Below are 16,316 nucleotides of genomic sequence, written 5' to 3' on the forward strand. Positions count from 1 at the left end.
TTCTCACCTACATCGTCCACAAGGGACGACTCGGGAACTCAACTCCTACCTCGGGCAGCTCACCTTTCCCCCTATGCCCAGGGGAAAGGTATCAAGCCGTTTGACAGCTGATGCAGGCTGTCAAAACGGCTTTTACGCAGAAACAGGCGGGAGCAGCAAACAGCTGCATCCAGCGAAGGCGCCTGCCACCGGAAGTCTCCCCTGGCAGACTTAATATTATAGGTACAAACAGCTAGGGAGAGGTGTTCCCACAAATAACCTGACTCCATGAAATAGAGGATTTAATAAGTGATAACCATCACCTCGAATTTCACCTGGAAGCATGTTGGGAGCCAATACAGCTCACAGAACAGAGGTATGACATGGGAGTACTGAGTTTCCCTGTAATTGTGCTACTGCATTCTGGACCAGTTGCATAATCTGAATACTTTTCAGTGGCAGCTCCAGATAGATTGCATTGCAGCAACCCACTTGGGAGGTGCCTAAAGTATTACAATGCTCTATGTGGCCTCTAAAAGGTTCCAAAGGCTCTGCACAGGTACCTGTGCTCTCTTATGTGTGAATCACAAACCAACCTGCAGGAAGCAAGTGTTAAAAACGTGCTTTATGACACAAGCTCTGTTCTTTTGAGTACTGGCATGCAATGTTGCAATGAAAATATAAAGGACAATTTTTTTTGTCATGTCAACACAACATGTTTAGTCACTTTGGCATCGTTATAGTTAAGAACAGTTGCCTGTGAATAGAGAAATCAAGATGAAGGACCAATGATAAAAGCAGGGATGACTTTAGCAGATCTTTCTGTAGATTGCAGAGTTTATGAAACCCTAGAAATCTTGTGAAACTCTACCAGGATGAGGCGAGTCATTAAGCCAATACATATCTACGAGAAAAGGACAAAAAATGTTTTCTGTCCAAAATACTTTCATTTCAAAAACCCTTAAAAATATTTGAATATTACATTCTCCCAGCAGCTGGAACTAATATGATTCTATCTGAATCACAATCTAACCAAGAGCAAATCCAATCTACTTAATCATAAATTAGTAGTGGGAATCTATGGATTTTACTGATGCATCACACAAGATTCACACAGATGGCCAAGGGCTTCTAAAAAGCCTGCCTACTTAAATCCAGTTTAAAACCAAACTAAAGGAGGAGATGAGGAATAAGGACTTGTGACTACCCCAAAAACTACCTCTAGCAATTTTGAATTATTTTTTTGGATCAGTCTTCTTCAACTCCACTATTGTCAGTTCCATTGTTGCTGAATTCACCAAGTCAGTTCAGTATCAATTGGGTTACTCTTAAATCCCAGGATTATATTTTAGAGGGAGAATTCATGACAGGATTCCTTTCTCCAAGCTTTCTTTTTACTCATTCAAACCACATGAATCAATCACACACACACACACACACACACACACACACACACTCGCACCAATCTTGAAATTGTCAAGTTTGAAGCTGGTAGTCTTGTGATTCCCCCCTATTTCTAAGGAACACTCATTCCCAGTTCCAATTAATTCCACTGAGTTCACTCAAATGTCTTCACTCCCTTTGACTATTGGGCCTCACTGCATCAATATTATTCAGTGTTAGTTTCTGATTTTGTTGTATTCATCTCAGGAACAAAAGAATTCAGTGAAAAACTATGCTAAGTTATATGTATCGATATAGAGTGGGTCTCATGCTGAGAATTATTTAAGCTGTGGAAGGGTGATTTATGCCAATTACAATTGAATTACCTTTAAAAAAGTATTAAGCAAAATACAATAGGAATTTTTACAAGCACATGAAGGTAGTCAAGTTACTTTTCAAGTTAAGCTCAAGTGTTGGGGGGTGACTTACATAGATGCATCCATGCTTTTTTTGGCATAATGTAGAAATGGTTTGCAATTGCCTTCTGGAGGACATTATCAGACTTTCTAAGGCTTATCTACATCCTTATCCAATACTAACTAGATTTGTCTCTGCTATAAAAAAAAAACCACACATGTTCTGCCTCCCATCTGGATTCATTACAAGTAGCCATGGTGTGATTTTAATTTTAGAACTTTAAACTGTATAGTAATATAAATATTTTGAATGAGGTGAATATTCCTTCCAAGTTTCATTACTGAAGTATGAGTTGAAGTCCTATCAAAATGTCATCAATCCAGGCTGTTGTTGTTAAAATGTCTTCACAAAGTCTTTATAAAGTCTTCTTCAAAGTCTTCTTCAATCACTTCTTTGTTTCTAAAAGAGTAAAGAAATATTTTTGAAGTACTTGTACTCTTGATAATCAGTCAGTGATTAATAATTGTAGTGAAAAATGTAATGACAGGAAGTAGCAGCTTCTTTGTGGTTTCAGGTGACAAAGCTGGCAGGGAAGAACTAGTACGGTTGAGTAAGTGTTGTTTTCTGTATTCAGCAGGCTTCAGTACGCCCTCCGTGCTCTTTTTTCCCCTCACATTATCATTATACCTAACACAAAAAATTAGAATAAACTCTTCAAAAAGAAATAAATTTCAGCTGACTTAAGCTGATTATTGTTCATACAAATAGAAAGGCAGAGTGTAAAATTGACCATAACATAGAAAAAAAAATAACAATTTGGATTTTTTTAGATTATTCTTAACATTGACTTGTGAGCTCCAAGTTATTTAAGCAGGTCTTCTGACCCAAGGATACCATCTCACTACATAGAATGTTTCAGCTTTTGATATTTTACCAGGAGTTATATGAAAAAGAGTTACTGCAAAACAATAGTATTTGTGTGATATAGCTTGTTAGGCTTCAGGACATCTCAACAATAAATTACAGCTCTTGTGTAATCCTTTATTCAGGTTTTGTCTGGGCTGTATTAGAAGTTTCTTAGAAAAAAATTCACATGGATTAGAATCTTTACTTGATAAAGTATTATAAGTAAATCAGGGGAATACCACAAACATAGTCTGCCTAGGCCTCAGCAAAGACTTCAACACAGTCTCTCATAACATACTTCTTAATAAAAGGGTGAAATTCATCTAAATTAGATTACTGTTGGATGGAGGATTCATACTTGGCTAAATTACCACACCCAAGGAGTACACATCAATGATTCCATGTCAACTAAATCTTAAGGGTTTTGCCTGACAATGTAAAATGTGAATGGGAAACAAACTAAGTTTGTGCAAACAGTCCCCTTCCCCCAAATAAAACTTAAATGGAGATATGATTTCCTTTTAATAATGATGTTTTCACCTGTATATCAAATGAAAAGTTTATAAAATAAAGCCATTTATGGAAATAAACAAAGAAAACATTTAAAATTATGCTTTTAATGGAAAGGAGGAACTTGACTATTTTTGTCTAAAGCCAGAATTCTGGTTTCATTTTGTTTCTTAAAACAGCTAGTCTCGTTCAATAAAGTCAGGGAGGGGAAAAAAAAAAAAGAACTGGTGTTTCTTTGCCTTAAATCAGCTTCTCTCAAATTGTTCTTAAAATACTGCAACTTGAAAAACATTGGCAAATAGTAAATTATTTTTGATGCCCTCTTCACAATCCATCTCTTCTGTTCTATCCTGCATTTTGGTATTTGTAAACCCTTTTCCACATTCTTTTATTCTGTCGCCATCATCCCTTCCCCTCCATGGTAATTCTCTCTACAGACCAAGGGTTTGTTAGATGTTACAGCAGTGCATAAAAGCCTCCTGCCCTCTAACAAAATTATATCTCCTTCGTAGAAGGTTCTGGAACCAATCAATTGTTTTGCGTACAGTGTACTATTGCATCAGAAGAAAGACATTCTCTGGCAAACTCCATGTACTGTTTCATGACCCTCTTAGGGGTTACCATTTACACTTAGAGAAATTATGTACTACATATTAATGCTGATGTGAGAAGGACAAGACACCTATGGATCCAACAGCACTGTTTCCATGTACTTGAGAGAAGCTAATTTAATTATAGGGGATCTTAAATATTACCTGTTTTACACAGAAATCCTATTTTAGGTGTATGGACAGAGGGATAATCTGAGACAGTGGTGGGATTCAGCTGGTTCACACCACTTCAGCAGAACCAGTAGCTAATTTTTTGTTGCCCAGGCCCAGAATGGACTTCCGGAAGTGGCATCCACACAGAGAACCGGTTGTTCACATATTTGAATCCCACCACTGATCTGAGGGTATATGAATTGGTTGGTTTAAAGAAAAGGAAGGTAAGAGAGGTTGACTGAATAGACTGAATTTCCTGCAGAATAAGGAACTAGCATGGTTGTTTTAAGAATAAAGTGAGTAAGAGAACTTTTGTCTCATGGAGAAATGCAGTCAAGTAAACAGACTGAATAATACTTGTGCTGATCTGTTTTTTTCCACAGGGTAAAATGACTTGACCTCATACAGCCTTGATTCAAAGCTTATAACTTCTACAGAACTGAAAATTGTTTAAAGCATTTTTTTTAAAGTCAAGGCACATCTCATGAAGTAACAATGAAACATCCATTACACTGAACTTAAGTGGTTAAGAAGCACACTGCAAAGCTTGACCTCAGTTAGAGTCCACTGTTAGTCTAATTATCTCAGAGGGCATGTGAAGAGAAAAGAGAAAAGAAAAGGAAAGAAAAGAAAAGAAAAGAAAAGAAAAGAAAAGAGGAAGGAAGGAAGGAAGGAAGGAAGGAAGGAAGGAAGGAAGGAAGGAAGGAAGGAAGGAAGGAAGGAAGAAAGGACCTGCTAATGTCGTCATGGTTTACCTTATAATCAAAGTGAAAATTCTTGAATTTTGTACATGCACTTCTTAATTTAATTGTAATTAAACTTGTTTTAAATATATATTCCTACAGCTATATTAACTAGAATTTTCTTAGACAGCACATAAGATCAGAGTCACATTCTGATTCAGATTATAAATTTATTTATTTATTTCTTAGATGTATACCCCATTTTTCATTCAGAAGCTTAAGGCAACATGCTGTGGGGATCCATTCTACTATTTCTACACATACAACAAGAATCCTGTGAGGTGGGTTCAAGGCAGACGTATAATACAGTATATTCTAAAAAAAGAAAAAAAGAAAAGAAATATAGAAAATTCACATTCTAAACCAAGAAAAAGCTAATTGTGCCATCTAGAACGCTTAGTTTATGCAACTCAGTACATATCCAAAGTCTTTTCATTAGCATTTTTCTATTGCTCTGGTTGTCTTTTGCAGCTCTAAGGACAATCTAATTGACCTCCTACATTTTCATCATCAAAAATAGTCTTGTAATCTGAAGTGCTTTGGCGCTATCTTCTTATTGTGTACTATTTAGATTAGACAAGTACATAAAATGGGAAATGAAAAACCAGGCTGAATTTTGGTGGAACAAAACTCCCTAGTTTGGCAGCATCTTTTCAGTCAAATAAAGGAATGCTGGTATACTTTATCTGTCTCTCCCCACCTCCTCTGCACTGATTTAATCCTGTTCTTCCACTGATCTTCCCAGAACTTTCTTTTCCTATTCTAAAGACATTGGCAGTTAAGTGGAGGTACAGAACAGAAGGCACCGATATAGGTAAACCTATTACCATTCTACCATTCATTTAACAACCACTGCATTCTAAGTTAGGATAGTGCTATAAAAAAGTTATTTATGGCCTGTCTTTGTACAGACAACCATTGCGGCATCCCGGCAGTCGTATGATCAGAATTCGGGCACTTGGTAACTAACAGGTATTTTCAGTGGTTGCAGCATCTTCAGATCACATGATCACCAATTGTGACCTTCTTAGGGGGCTCTCGACAAGCAAAGTCAATGGTGGAAGCCAGATTCACTTAAGGACTTCATGGTTTGTTTAACATCTGTGGTTTAAAAAATTCATAAATAAGCCACAATTTACTTAACGACTGCATCGCTTAGCAGTGGAAGTTCTGGTCTCGAATTGTGGTCAGTTGTGGCAATATGAGTGACTAAAAATGCCACATTCAAAGCCAAGGACAATATTTGATATTTTCACTCAAACATTTTAGCATTTACTCAAATCCTGTGAAACTGATGTTTAAAATGTGTTTTGGAATATTTTAAAATTTCTAAATTTTCTGGATGAAGCAGGAATGACAGGATTTAGGGAAGTTTTTGATCTGCATTTACTGAATTTCTAGGATAGCCAACCTGCCTAACTGCCTATCTTCCTTGTTTGACCAAGGGACAAATCAGATGGGAAGATGTCAAGTACATGGGGCAAAATCAGTGGAAAAGGGCTCCTAGTAAAAATATCTTTGTTGACAACCACAAGCCCTCAGGGTATGGGGTGGGGGAAGTAAGGAAACAGGGAAACCTAATCAGACTGTGGCCATTACTATGCCCAAAGTAGAGGGAAGGATTCTTAAAACTGCTTTCCTATCCCACTGGTTCATGCCCCAAAATCAAGCAGTTTAAGGCTGCAGTGTGTGAAATCCCTACAAACATGAAAACTGGAGAAGTAATCAGACCGTGAGAAGAAGTGCCAGTATTAGTGCACAGCAAAAATGAACACTCATTCAGGAGTAACCCTCACTGAATGAAGTGAGAGGACCTTTTGAATAGAAGTGCTCGAGATTGCTCAAGATGTCTTCTCATATAGTGGTGGAGAAAATTAAGTAGTTTGACTTAATACTTGAGATTTTTGCCCAAAGGGAAGCAAATAGGATTTTCCTTCATTTTCAGAAAATAAATGCGGAACAAGCTGTAAAAATAGCCTTCCATGTTATACTACTCACACATTTCCATTAGGTACAGCAAGCCGTCATTTTAATAAACAAGCAGATAAGTTAAATACCGTTTAAAAGCTTATTATTTCCCATAACATTTTTCAGTCAGTTCTCTATTTGTTAATTTAATTTCTAGAGACAAATTAAGGGCTTCATGGTAATTAAAATATCACATTCTTTGGGAGAGAGGGGATTTATGGGAAACTTTGTAAAATGGATGCATTAGACTTAATGGAGGCTCACTTTGTTTAATTCTTTTTTTAAAAAAAAAAGATAGTCCACTAATTATTTTGAGGGGGGTTAATCTCTAAATTCCAGTGGTGTAATCTTGGAAAATTCCATGTTTCGGGGAAAAAAGACTGGGAAATACAAGTCCAGGGTATTCCCCAAGATGATTTCTCTGATTGCTTTTTGAGCAACCACATGATCCATCTGTAGTGTTAAAAAACACTTTTTAAATAGTGTAGATATACCTTGCCTTTTCCTTTTCCAAAATGATTTCTAGCAGAACAGGAATGTTTATTTGGAGATGAGTCAGGTGTCACCTGGGAGTGGAAGGCACTCCTTGGTATGGTATTCAAGTGAATCATTTCCTTGTGATTTCAGTGTGCTCATGGGAACTCATAACTGTTCTGCCATTGGAGGAGGCATGTGATGGCTTTTTACTTTGCTGCATAGCTGAGGTTCACCAACCTTTTGCAAATCTATTGTTCTCATTGCACCACTACACATAGCAAATATCATATTTTAGTAGTTGTGACTCTTACCAATTTTAAATTGTCTGATTATTAAGCAGTATTACACATGCATATAAATACACACAACACATTCTACTGTTGAGATGTGTTTGACCAGCGGTCTTCAAACTTGGCCCTTTTATGACTTGTGGACTTCAGCTCCCAGAATTCCTCAGCCAGCATGCCTGGCTGAGGAATTCTGGGAGTTGAAGTCCACAAGTCATAAAAGGGCCAAGTTTGAAGACCCCTGTGTTTGACATTCTAATGTCTATGGGTTATACATCATAAATGTGGAATGATCTCTGCTTTCTTTTCTGACCTGATCTGATCACCTAAAAACTAAAGTGAGGAATCTGATGACAAATTATTTAGGATAAAGAGATTCTAAGGAAGACACTTGAGGAAGGTTTCAAAGAGAAAATGAAAATGTCTAGGTCTCTTTTTGCAAAACACTTTTTTTTCTTCTTACATAAGCTGTTAATACAGTGGCTCTAATGTTTCTTTAAACCTTGCAAAATGTTCTTCCATTATGATATGGCAATGGCTGTTACTGAAAGGAAGACAAAAAATAATAATGATAATAACGAAATGTTCAATGTCTGTGTAGGAAAGAAAAGCAGAAATCCCATTAGCTTGTTCACTGTTTAACCAGGCAGAAAAAGAAATCATTTTTTTTAAAATCATCCTTTTAGATGATAGGTAATGTTCTGTAAAGTGACTATGTCTGTTGATAACAGCTTAGAATAGGGGTAGTCAACCTTGGCTCTTTTATGACTCGTGGACTTCAACTCCCAGAATAAGCTGGCTCAGGAATTCTGGGAATTGAAGTCCACAAGTCATAAAAGAGCCAAGGTTGACTACCCCTGGCTTAGAATATCATGAATGACTAGAAAGGGAAAGATTAAAACTCATAAGACATCATGGGGCAGCAGAGAAAAAAGACAGTCCAAGCAGGCTCATAGCCCAAAGGCTTGTGAAATTGTTTCAGAAGTAAATTTAATACTATGGAATCATTACCACTAGGTGACACATATATTTATTTAACAGCTTAACTGCCAAACTAGTTTACAAATAACCAACCTTTCTAGCATCTGCAAGGTTTTTATCAAGAGGGAAGTCAACGAGGTAGGGCAGGGGTCTTCAAACTTGGCTGCTTTAAGGCTTGTGAACTTCAATTCCTAGAATTCCTCAGCTAGCCATGCTGAGGAATTAGTTGCCTCAATCTAATTAATGGCTTATTGGCTGTGATGATAGAAAGAAACCTCATGCAATACATGCGGTTAATTAACTAATTTGTATCTTCTTCTTCTTTTTTCATGACATCTCTGGTGTTTAATGTGAGAGATTTCTTCCACAGCAGTTTAAGTGGCTTCTGATGTTTGGAAAATGGGACAAGCCCATTAAAAAACCCTTAGAAATTCTGGTTCTCCAAATTCAGAGAAACCATCTATCACACATACAACTTTATAATACTAATTTTTCCTCACTACCATCTATATCAGAGCTATACCAGTGCCAGATAATCTTATAAAAAGAGCACCAGGGGAGCTACTATTGTGTTGTAGCTAACTCTGACAGGGGCAGAAGGCTTCCATTCTGGGACACTGTTGTTTTGTAATTCCACTCACTTTGACATTTGAGAAATTGAGAAGGGATAGGAGGAGGAAGAGGAAAACAGCTGTGCTTGTATCTTCATCTGGGGGCCTGTTTCGCTTGCAAGGTTCCCATTTTTCTTCATGTGTACAGCCTGATTCAATTTCTTTTCTAAGCGTTTTTTAAAAAAACCGAAATAGCCATATTAGTCTTTATTCCTGATAAATAGGCCTTCATTTATTTTAAGTTTAGATTTGCTTGCTAGAGTCATTTTTCATTTTATACTATTTATTCTTCTGGCTGTTTTAAACCTTACTGCTTATTTATATGTTTTAATTGTTTCTTTTTTTGTATTTTTAAAGCTGCCCAGAGTCTAATGGAGTAAGCAGCCATAGCAAATTTAATAAACTGAACTGAATTGAATTAGGCAGCGTACAGTGCCACTGGATGAGTAAACCATATTATCATACAAAATTTATTTTCTGTGCTTACATGATGAATTAAGGGTGTCTTAAGATTAATATACTGTCTCCAGGACTTTTCTTTTGACTAAAAGAAAATTCAAAAAACATATATAATGGGAAAGGTTGCTTAACCCTTTTCCTTTAAAATTCTTTTCTCCTTGCATTTTAAAGATCAGGTATCAGTTACAAGAATTTCAAGATTATTTGTTAATTAAACCTAATATCATATAACAAAAACAGACACCCTGTAGAACAATTTATACCAGTCATGTAAGAGTCAACGGGATTCATTTAAGCAGGTAATGCTCAAATTATATCATTTGTTTTTACTCCCACATTCCAGCCATAGTGCCACAGATGATTGTCATACAAGAACTCAGATACTTCTAAATAGTAGAGATAAATTATTCTTCTGAAAAAAGACTGCATAAAACAATTGAATGAAAATTCATCAATTTCATCTTTGTCATTTAAAAAGTAATACCACTCACCTTGGCAGCGAATCATATAGAACAGAGGTCCCCAACCTTTTGGTCACCAGGGACCGGTTATGTGGAGAGAGGTATTTCCACGGACCAGAGGGGGCGTGGTTTTGTGTGCTGCCTACATCTTGCAGATAGGGCTTTGCTTGTTTGTGTGGCCCGGTTGCTGTCATGCCACGGCCCAGTACCGGTCCACGGACCGGGGGTTGGGGACCCCTGATATAGAAGGATTGCCTTTTATTTTCATGCTGGAAAAACTGCAAATTCTGAATAAGCAAAAGGAGCACTTGAACATGTGAGAACCACTAAGGGATAAGACTGGTTCTTGCCAAAGGCTTTCCGTAGCAAAGTTATTATTTCTTGCAGTATTATTATTAAATATATATTCCACTCTTCCGCATACATACAGAAGTAGGAGTTTCCTTGAGTTATTTCTGAGGCAGTTTTGATTCAACAAACACCAGTGTCAATTATGTTAATTATGACTTAAATTATGAAATTTAAATCAGGCCAGCAACCTTTCTTTCCAGACAATATCGCCCAATTTGTGATTCAAAACAGATTAATGAGATACTCTTATTTTATTTTTATTTTTTTCTTTTAAAAATGTTTCTGTTCAAAAGAAAGGCAATTTTTAAGATGTTAGGATGTAAAAACTTAGGATGGATTCCATGGTGCACGTGTGGAAGCAGTTGATGAGAGAATGATTATCCTTTCTCCTACATCTACCCTCATCCCCACCCAGATCACGTTTTGAAGCGCATAGAGGATCGTGGAATTTTTGGTGCCCTCTGGGCTTGGTTGTTTGCTTGCAGACATTTCATCACCCAACTAATAAACATCATCAGTGTGAGTAAATGTTTATATATAATAGCTTGCTCCGCAAGTTTAGGCAAGGGTGCGCTTTCCTTCTTCGTGGCTCATACTTGATTAAAGTATTGTATTCTCCCTGTTTGCCTGTAGTTGATCCCTTCTTATTGGCATGGTGGTGCTGGTTTCTAGTCTTGTTTTTTTCCTAGTTTTTTTTATTGTCTCTTTTGAATAGTATGTAAATGTAAAGCTATAGAGAACTGAAGGAGAGAAAAAGAAGAAAGTTCCACTCAAAAGCTTTGGTTTCTGTTCTTCTTTCAAAGGGTAAATTGAAATATAATGACAGTACTGATGGTAATATAGTTTTAAGGAGAACTTATTTTGCATTTGAGGCTAACTGTATTTGTGAAATCTTAAGCTAAACTTTGCTGGTGTGGGAATTAGTTCAGGAGTTTGTTCATTTGTACATTCTCTTGCATTGCCTTTTTTGCTTTGAGTATGTAACTTTTCTATCTTCTGGCCTGCATAGTTTTATTCCATATTTGTTTAGATAGACATTAGCTCTTTGATTGACTCTTATAAGTTATATCTGTATTTTGGCTTTCTTATTTAATATATAGTGGCATGCTGAACTGACTTTTGTACATGGCCAACACATGATCAAATCTGGAAATATTCCTAAACTAACTGTTGGAGTATCTGCAATTTATGGGAATCAATTTCCAATTTAATTTGGATTAGAATAAAACCCATGTTAATTAAATTTTAGTGGAGATCTCATTGTGATGATATTTAAGACTCTCATTAAAATGAATCATAAGCTTGTCAGGAGCCTCTCCAGCCCACTGAGTGAGTATGAAGTGAATATTATTTTCTTGCTCTTTTCATTAATTACAAGCAGTGGCATGTAGTACATCTTAGGGCATTAATAAAAAAAATTAAACATCTGGATTAAAGTTCTGTTCAATTCATTCTCCATAGCTGAAAACATTCAAAGTGTCTGCCCAACTCCAGTCCATCTAATATGCCTATAATGAGCATCCCAATTTATTGCAAATAAATGAATTGAAATGCAGAACGAAGCACATCAAAATTGCCTGTCAGCGGCACAATCTTACACATAATGTATGCAATTAAATAGCTCCACTTTGTCTTTAGAAAGCCAGAAGATTGTTAATATAAACAGTACGTGTTTATATCTTTTTTGGTTTTCCACACATCACACAATCAGAAAATATCGCTAATGAAGGAGTTTTAAAGTTTTAACTTTAATAGCTATATTAAGTGGTTGCTTTTCTTTTCATCAACCTTGATGAAACATAGCATCCTTTCCATAGCTGACATAATTTGTTAATGGTTCTAACTTGGGGCAAATGTTGGTGAATCACCAGTCTCAAATCACATGCACACATACAACCTGTTATCGCTCCTTGAATTTTAACTACTGGTTAGCATTTGGACACTTGAAAGTGTTTAGAATGTTGTATATTTTCGGGTAATTTGGTGTGGTCTTAGTATGGAATTTGGGCTATTTTGACTTTTTATCTGTTAAGTGATACAATGCAGGTAAAGATATATCAATATTAAATAAGCAACAGAACTTGGTTCAACTCCATTCTACTTTTCAATGTTTATTCAGTGATGAATGGCAGTCGGCATGGAATTTATCTCAGGATGTCTGTGGCTTGCACAGATACAGTGCACAAAGCATCCAAGACCAAGAGGTTATCCACAGCTAAGCAATAATGTGTAATTATTTTTTAATGTGATATGTGAACCCATACCTTATGACTTCTTGGGATTTGTTTGCCTTATGCCATCACCTTTTCCCATCTCTCAGAAAATAATGAACTCACAAATACCACCTAGTTCAGTCCATCTCTTTTAAAATTGCAAAGAAAACATCTGATTATTTAAAACACTTTTAAGAGAAATAACCCATCAACAGTCCTTACATACACTGCATTGGGTCAAATCTGAATCACTCTTACTAGTTATTTTGCCACTGACATGGTTCTAAATTTTTTAATCTAGGAGTTGATTTGGAAAAAAATCTTTAAAACATTATAACTTGTCAAATAATGTTCTTTGAGTGCATGCTTTTTACTGGCACTGTTTAAGAAATGACAGTAAAGTAAAGTACGATGAAGACAAAATGAGATGAGACAGTTTTAACTATACAGAGGAAGATTTGGTCTTAAAATCTGCTTCATCAAGTTCTCTGAGAGCTACTGAACATGCCTGTTGGAGTGTATTCATATTGGCTTATCAGTGATAGAATGTAATATTGCAAAGCAGATTGAATTAGTAGAGTATCACTTCTAAAAGACCTACATGCTAACTACTGAGTCATGCTGCCCCTTAGTGGGGGCCAGTTCCAGTTCACAATGGGATAAAGAAATATTCAAGAACTTGTGAATAGTTATGCCTTTGCTCAACACCTTAAAAGCAAAAAAAAAAAAAAGCAAAAAAAGCCTGTTCCCTACATATATTTGTAATAATTTGATAGTATCAATCTTATAGCTGTGTCCCAGCTCAATGGAAGTCTACATTGAAGTTCAAACAAACCTTCTTCGGCTGAATCATGAAAATCAGGGAGAGGAAGGAATAAGACGGGCATTTGCATCCCATTCTCTGTCCAAATTGAAGCTGAATGCCTAAGGAAGATTATACTTATTACTCCCCTTGGAGAGAAGTAATGCAAAAATTTTCATCTCAAACTTACTTGGGATCAAAGATTAAACTTGAACCTTGATATCCTTCTTAGTGGATAATAAATATTGCCTAAGTCAAGAGCAAAAGCGTCAATATTCTTTTATTTAGGGTTATCACCTTCATCTGATTGCAATCAACACACACACACCCCGCTGCCCCAATCTAACCAGAGCACAAACATTCTTGAACCGTCTTTCAGACCAGACTCACTTTTTAACCACAAAGGCTGTGAGGTAATTTAGGTTGATACCTGATTTTGAAAGATGGAGCAGCTTGACTAACAAGGGTGGAGATTCCAATATCATTATGCAAACCCACAACCTGAACAGCAGTTAGATAGCTATGTTTAAACATGGGTTTAATACATATCATGGGAGGGAAGGAGAGTCCCATTTATGCAGCTCTAGTATCCAGTTAGCTGAAAAAGCATTAACTCTATTATAATTTGATGTATTTTCCTGGCTCTTCCAGTTTTTGAAATGTGGTCCAAACATATCAGAAAAGGCCAAAAAAACAGAGCCATCTTTTTAACATCACTACAATATATCTTTTCAGAATACTAATGAAAATGCTGAGGAAGCTGAACATAAGGATAGCTCCAAAGCAATCCCGTTAACCCAGGAGCCTTCAGAAGACAATGAAGTTTTTGGTAAGTCTCCTAATGACATTATTTTTCACACCTAAAAAATCATTTGGTATAATAAACCTGAGATCCTGTTGCAAGTTAAATAAAATCTCTTTGTGGAGATTTACAAAACATGGCAAGCTCACATCTTCCAGAGTTCCCCAAACTTTCCGGGTTGGCAGCCCAGAGTGGTGGAGGGAAGGGGGGATGATTTTGGGGGAGGGACAAGTGCATGTGTATGTGTGTGTCCACACGTGAGCGCCCACGGTGACACGCAAGTGGGACCGCAAACACCTGTGACGATGCTTGCGCAGGTGGGACTGTAAGCACCTGCAAGGCTCGCATGAGTGGGGCCACGAGTGCCCACAATGAGGCTCGTGCAAGCGGAACCACAAGTGCCTGCAATGATGTTCATATGAGTAGGGCCATGCGCAGATGGGCATGGACACACCGGCCACTCACGCAGCCTGGTGGCAATTAGACCATGGCTCGGTAGTGTGCCATGGCCCACAGGTTGGGGATCCCTGAATTAGGATATCACTTTTACAAGACCTACATACCAACATATAAATGTGGAGGAGTATGCCATCACTGTGTCTGCATATATTCAACAGTGCATTGAGGATGTCTGTGTCCTTAAAAATATTGTTGTGAGGGCTAATGAAAAAAACATGGATGACATATGAGGTTCACAAAATGTTGAAAGCACGGAATGTGGCTTTTAAATCCAGCAATATCCTGGCACTTGGGACAGCCAGAACCAATTTGAAAAGTGCCATAAAAAGAGCAACGCCAAGCCCATTGTCAGAAAGTTCAGAACTTTTTTCAGGACCTGACAAATACCAGGCATATGTGGTAAGGCATCCAGGCCATTACAAACTATAAGGAGTCTCAATTGTGTTGTAAGGGTGACACAGACTTTTTAAACGAGCTGAACACATTTTGGGGAAGATTTGAGGCATCAGGTAGCACCCCTGCAAGGAAAGCTGTGCCCCATCTTGATGAGCAAGTTCTTAGCTTTGATGTCACCTCTGTCTGGAGGACATTGTGGAAAATTAACATTTGGAAAGCAGAAGGCCCAGATAATATCCTGGGCATGTTCTTAGGTTATGTGCAGACAAGCTGGCTTGTGTTCTTACAGATATTTTCAATCTTTCATTGCAGCAGGCAATGGGTCCCATCGTGTTTTAAGACTGCCATTATTTTGGCAGTGCCAAAAAAATCTACGATTACAGGTCTTAATGATTACCATCCGGTTGCACTTACATCTATCATTATGAAAAGTTTTTAGAGGCTGATAAAAGATATTATTGTATCCAACCTCTCTCCAACATTTGACTCCCTTCTGTCCAAATCGCTCTACAGAGGATGCTATTTCTTCTGTTCTCCACTTGAACTTGGCTCACTTAGAAGAAAAAAATACTCATCTGCGAATGCTGTTTGTTGACTTCAATTTGCCGTTAAATACAATCATTCCTCAGCATCCAGTAGACACTGGGCTTTTTAGGTTTTAATACTCCTTTGTGCAATTGAATTCTTGATTTTCTTATTAATAGGCCCCAGTATGTGCAAGTTGGAATTAATATTTCTAACACCATTTTCTTGAGCACAGGTTCTCCTCAGGGCTGTGTCCTAAGTCTGCTGTTGTTCATCCTGTTGACCCATGACTGTTATGCAAGATTTGCCACCAACCATATTGTGAAGTATGCAGATGTTACAACAGTTGTGGGCCTTATTCAGGATGACAATGAGGGTGCTTACTGCAAGGAGGTAGAAGGTTTGGTGAACTGGTTTGATAAAAGCAGCCTCATCTTAAACGTAGGGAAAACTAAAGAGATCATTGTCAATTTCAGAAAAGGCAGGCATAGCCACACACCTCTATGTATTAATGATTCACTTGTAGAGGTGGTTAGCAGCATCAAATGTCTGAATGTGCAGCTAATGAGGAGGCTAGCTTGGTCACTCAACACCTGTATACAGGTGCACCTGTATTGTGCACCTGTATTTTCTGCGTCACTGTCCTTACCACTTTCTATACAGGGACAATCAAGAACATCCTGTCATATGGCATTATTGTCTGGTTTGGAAGCATTACTGCTTCATACTGGAAGGCAATACAGAGAGTGGTGAGGATGGCAGAAAAGATTATTGGTAGTTCACTTCCTTCTATCCAGGACATAGCATATAAGCAATGCTTGA

General features: G+C 37.3%; 1 long non-coding RNA gene across 1 annotated transcript in view; it reads left to right on the forward strand.

Annotated features, from left to right (window-relative positions):
- LOC107285360 overlaps window positions 1–16,316 on the forward strand; it is a 114,489-nt gene that overhangs the window by 42,784 nt on the left and 55,389 nt on the right. Inside the window, exon 3 of the long non-coding RNA XR_001548830.1 lies at window positions 14,048–14,141. This is a non-coding gene — a long non-coding RNA (uncharacterized LOC107285360). The remainder of the gene's footprint in view (window positions 1–14,047; window positions 14,142–16,316) is intronic.

This window comes from Protobothrops mucrosquamatus, unplaced genomic scaffold, assembly GCF_001527695.2.
Source record: "Protobothrops mucrosquamatus isolate PMUCROS unplaced genomic scaffold, P.Mucros_1.0 scaffold164, whole genome shotgun sequence".
Taxonomy (NCBI): domain Eukaryota; kingdom Metazoa; phylum Chordata; class Lepidosauria; order Squamata; family Viperidae; genus Protobothrops; species Protobothrops mucrosquamatus.